Here is a 5,810-nt window from a genome sequence, read left to right as displayed (position 1 = left end):
GGGGAATGGTTAAATAAATATAGCATGTCCATACTGTGGAATATTAGGCAGTCACTAAAATAAATAAGGTAGGTCTGTATGCATGGATTTGCAAAATTCTTCAAGACCTTGATACATGAATAAAGCAAATAGTGAAACAATACATATAGTACATAATCCCTTTGATGTTTTAAAAATTATATATGTAAACATTTGCAGTCAACTGCATAAAAATAGAACTAGAAGGATACACAGCACTGGGGAATAAGGTGGGAGTGTGGGGTTGGAAGTGAAAGAGCCCAGTTTTATGTTTATTTTTCATAATTATATATGTCTTGGATATTTTACGATGTCAATGAAGCCATACATTAATCTTGTGTTTAAAAAATGCACAGTTCATTGTACTACACAAAGCTTCATGACTGACCCTTCTTTCATAGCTTATACATAAGGCCTCATAGGTCTATAAAAAGCAATATTTATTTTTTCCTTTATTTTAATAAGTGCTGACAGAGAACACCTCAAAGGTGTTCAACATAGTTGACAATCACTAATGCTTGTCTCCAAGAAAGATTCTATACTTTCTATAAACACTAGCCTCTAACTATAAACTCTGTCTTTTCATTGGCTTTGACCCTAATATATAATATCATAGGCTAAGGAAGATGTGGCTTCCTATGGATTCTTTCGATTGTGTGAATAAACCCAGAAAACACCATCAACCAAAGTTATCCTGGAAAATGTTTCAGAGCAAATGGAAAGTCTCTAGCTAATTCTAGGAATAAATGAATTCCATCTTTCCCTAACGCTAGTGGGAGTTTTTGTTAATCTCATAGCTAATTAAATAAGAATTAGCATTGCAGCTTCAAGATGTGTGACTTTTCTGGTGTTTGTTCAGGATGCCCAAGGCACTGAGTGCATCCCTTGAGACATCATAGTTGCCTTGCTGTTTTGTAATAGTGTATTTACATGTTCATCTCTTTTGCTAGACTGTTTGCTCCCTGAAAGCAGGGAGCCCTTCACTAACACGTTCATTTATTTATTCATTCATTCCATAAATATTTATTGCATGTTGTGATGGTTAGTTTTGTGTGTCAGCTTGGCTAGGCTATAATACTTAGCTATTCAATCAAATATGAATCTAGGTGTTGCTATGAATGTATTTTGTGAATGTGATTAACATATACAATCCGTTGACCTTAAATCAAGGGGATTATCCTGAATAATCTGGGTAGATATCATCCAGTCAGTTGAAAGTCCTCAAGAGAAAAACCAAGGTTTCCCTGAGGAAAAAAAAAAAATTCTACTTGTGGGCTGCAGCTTTAGCGCCTGACTGAGAATTTCCAGTCTGCCTTCCTGCCCTATGAATTTCAGAGTTGCCTCAGCAGCCCTCACAATGCATAAGCCAATTCCTTGCAATAAATCTCATACATGTATATGACATATAATCTCCTACTAATTCTGTTCTTCGATAGAACCCTGACTGAATCACATGTCCACTATGTGATGGGCACTAAATGTTCAATGATAAACAAAACAGAGATGGAATTTACCATCTAGTATTGGCAGAAACAATAAATTGACAAGTAATATATATATTTGCAAGTTGTGGTATGTACTAAGAAGGAAAATAAATAGGTACTACTAAGAGGAAATTAGAGGAGGAACCTAATTAAACTCGGGCGATCAGGGACAGGCTCTTGAGGAAGGTGACATGTAGTGTGAAGTGTGAGGAAGCATCAATCTTGAAAAATGTAAAGAGAAGAGAGTCCCTGGCAGAAGGACCAGTATGTGCAAAGGCCCTGGGATCAAATGAGTGCTTGACCTGTTCCTGGAATTGCCAGAAGACTGAAATATAATGTGTCCTGACCTCTCCTTTGAAATCCTGTGACTATACCAATTATCTATTTGCCTTACCCACATTTCTTTGAATAATTTGTTTTCTGCCTGTCTTGCCATTACTAAAATGAAATTTCCATAAAGGCAGGGATTTTGTCTGTTTTGTTTCCCTGCTGTATCATCAGGAATGAAAAGTTCCTGGTACTTAGCAGGTACTCATGAATATTGAATGAATGAATGAACAGTTAGTAACAATTGCAGGAGTCCAGGCAAAAGAGGATGTTGGCTTGGTTAAAGTGGAGGTGATGGGAATAGAGAAGGGCCAACAAGTCTGAGGTATCTTCTGGTGTTACAGTAAATAGCACTGGTTGATAGGTGAGAAGTGGGGTGTAAAGGAAAAGAGGTCAAGTGGCTCACAGTTTTCCGGCCTGAACAAATAGGTAGATGGTGGTGCCAGTGGCAGAAATGGGAGAGCCTATTGGTAAATAAATTGGTATTTCCAGGACCTAGCTTGCAATGTTTATAACTGTTTGATAAATGAATGAATGAAATGGTGAGTTTAATTGCCATCACTGTGTTTAGCAAAAGGCTAATGTTCACAGATCTTCCAAGTCCTCCTTTTAAATTGTTTATTTTTTCTTAAAAATTTTTTATAAGCTTTAATATCTTTAACACCTTCTAGAAGAAAACACTTTGTTTTTTTACTTTCATGATATAAAGTAAATACCCTATTAGTAGGCTGAAGGACTCTGTCTAGATGACTTTAAGGGACTTTTAGCTATGGTGAAATCCAGCAGACAGGGAAATTCTACATGCTACATGCTCCCAAGAATACACATTCTTGGTGCAATAACCACAGAACAGGCCCACGTATATCCCAAGAAATGGGTCTCCCCTTCTTGGTACCTCTCTCTGTTTTAGGTATTTTCTTTCATTTCAAATTTAAAAATTTCATTTCACAAAAATGTGTCTCAATTTTGCAAAGTACCTAAGCTATTTTTTTTTTTCTCCAAAACGATTTTCTCAAACAATCCACCATGGATTAGTACTACCTGGGGGCAGAGGAACCGGAGTGGGAACTTGTTAAAAACAAGTACACATTCCTAGATCCCGGTTGAAACTTAGGGTATCAGCCAGCTTTGGGAATGGGGGCCCAGAATCAGTATTTTAAATATGCCTCCTAAATGATTCTTTTATTTTTTCTTGGCTGAGTTTGGTCTTCATTGCTACGCGCGGGCTTTCTCTAGTTGCAGTGAGTGGGGGCTACTCTTTGTTGTGGTGCCCAGGCTCCTCATTGCAGTGGCTTCTCTTGTTGTGGAACACGGGCTCTAGGCACGCAGGCTTCAGTAGTTGTGGCAGGCGGGGTCAGTAGTTGTGGCTCACAGGCTCAGTAGTTGTGGTGCACGGGCTTAGTTGCTCTGTGGCATGTGGATTCTTCCCAGACCAGGGATCAAACCCATGTCCCCTGTGTTGGCAGGTGGATTCTTTTTTTTTTTTTTTTTTGCGGTACGCGGGCCTCTCACTGTTGTGGCCTCTCCTGTTGTGGGGCACAGGCTCCAGGCGCGCAGGTTCAGCAGCCATGGCTCACGGGCCCAGCCGCTCCACAGCATGTGGGATCTTCCAGGACCGGGGCACGAACCCACGTCCCCTGCATCGGCAGGCGGACTCTCAACCACTGCACCACCAGGGAAGCCCGGCAGGTGGATTCTTAACCACTGAGCCACCAGAGAAGCCCCCTCCTAAATGATTCTTAAGCACATGCACCAAAAGTTGAGGACCACTGTTGTAGGAATATGAAAATGCATAGGTTTTTAGAATAAAAACTCAAAAGATAGTTTAATTGCATTTCCTTGTTTGTTTTTCAGTATAAATGTATGGCTCTTGAAGCTAGTAGTTTTCAAGGTGTAGTCCAAGGGACCCCTGGGGTCACCAAGACCTTTTCATGGAGTCCACAGATTAAAATGACTTTTGTAATAATACCAAGATGTCATTTGACATTTTCATACTAATTCTCTCATGGATGTGCAATGGAGTTTTCCAGAGGCTAAGTGGTGAGTGGTATCACCACAAACTGAATGCAGAAGCAGAGAGGAGGATGTAGCCTTCCTTTATTAAGCTAACTAAACATTAAAGAGAGTCTCAAAAAATATAAAACAATGCCACACTTCTCATTATATATTTTTTGTTTTGAAAAAATAGGTATTTTTATAAAAACATGTTATTTATGTTAACATATGATGCATATTTTATTATTTTAAAATAACTTAATAAACATTTAAAAAATTACTTAGTTTTAATTTCAGATACAGTAAATATCAGTAGATATAATTAACATAAACACAAGCTGTTTGGGGTGTTCAATAGTTTTTAAGACAGTAAAGTTGTCCTGAGCCAAAAAGTTTGAGAGCTGTTATCCCAAATTTATGTTTCTTCTATAAAATCATCCTAGGGGATCTCAATGGAAACTCTTTCCCGGTCCTTGATCCTCTGTGCATTTTGAATCCTTGTGACTTATGACCAACCAACTGCTTGACCAGGTGAACAAATATACTGTGGGGACTTTGGTGAAGCCCTTTGTCTATTCAAGGGTAAACAGTGATGGTTTCCATGAAGACTAAGTAAAAAGCTAGAAAAACAAGCTCTCAGAATTCCATTCAAGTAGCCAAGTCTGGTCAAACGCTGAAAGAGGAACAGATGAGGCATTATTAAAACAAAGATGTTTTAGGCATGCATAATATGACACAGCAAAAACAGCATTGTCCTTGAAGCAAACACTCTCGGGAGTTAAGATTTCTATTTCTTGCTCTCTGCTCTTAGGCAGATCAAACCTCTCTGGGCCTCAGTTTTCACATCTGGGGTTTATACTGGAATCTAACAGTCATTCATTCATTCATACATTTATTCATTCTTTCTGTCTTTTATTCAACAAGTATGTATTAAACATCTTCTTGGCTCCAGATACATTAAGTACTGGAGATATATAAGCCGATGATCTAATGTCTGACTCTAGCAGTCTATGAGGAAGATAAATTATTTAAATTATTTAAGTTACTCTGACTAAAATAGCTCCCCATGTTCACAACTTTTTATCTCTTTACCCTGCTAGGTATTTCTTCATAGCACTTATTATCACATAATGTATTATATATACATATATATATATTTTGGGGGGGTACTTATTTCTGTGCTGTCACCAAACTATAAGTCCCAGGAGGAGAGCAACTTAGTCATGTTGACCAAGGCTTTCCAAGCACATGGTTGACATTCAGTAACTCTTTGTTGAATGAATGAAAGAAAAAAGGAATAAAAAAGAAGATAAATATGGGGGAAAGAAAGAAAAAGAAAAAAGAGCAAGAGAATGCCTAGGAAAACAAATCAATATACTTATTGAGAAAAGAAGGATGAGTTAAAGTTAGGTGAAGTATTGGAGAGACAGAAAGAATTCCAGACAGGGGGAAGAGCATGCATGAAGACTTAAAATGTGGAGTAACATGAAATTGTAAGTCACTTAATCCACAGAGCTGAAATGTGTGATCTGCACGGCAGGGGAAGTGCTGCAACAGATGGACAGTTCTCACGTCCTCTGAATCTATGAAGTAACTGGCAACTTTGTGCCAGGTTTCCACTTCCCTACCTGGGCAATGTGGATTTCTCCGTGAACTGGACTGATAGATACATAGTTTTAGTGTGGGAAGGTTTTTAGCCATTGAAAGGAAAAAAATACTGTTTTCCTTCTCTGCACACACACCACTGTTAAGACTTCACTTCTGGTCACCAAATGTGTGGATTTTTTTCCTCACACTGACCAATTCTCTAGCAACAGCTGGTATCCTACACTTTAGCTCAGTTCTGACACTATCTACTTAGTGTTAGCGTCAGACCCCACAGGTTAAAAGGATCAGTCCCACAAGACTAGCCCCTCACTTCAGACACCAGTCACAAGTCTGGGTTGTCACCTATGCTTCTTACTGACTGGCTACAAATCAGAAGTT

The sequence above is a fragment of the Mesoplodon bidens genome (genome assembly GCF_964165515.1).
Source record: "Mesoplodon bidens genome assembly, chromosome: 4".
NCBI classification, from domain to species: Eukaryota; Metazoa; Chordata; class Mammalia; order Artiodactyla; family Ziphiidae; genus Mesoplodon; species Mesoplodon bidens.
This window is presented reverse-complemented; position numbering follows the sequence as displayed.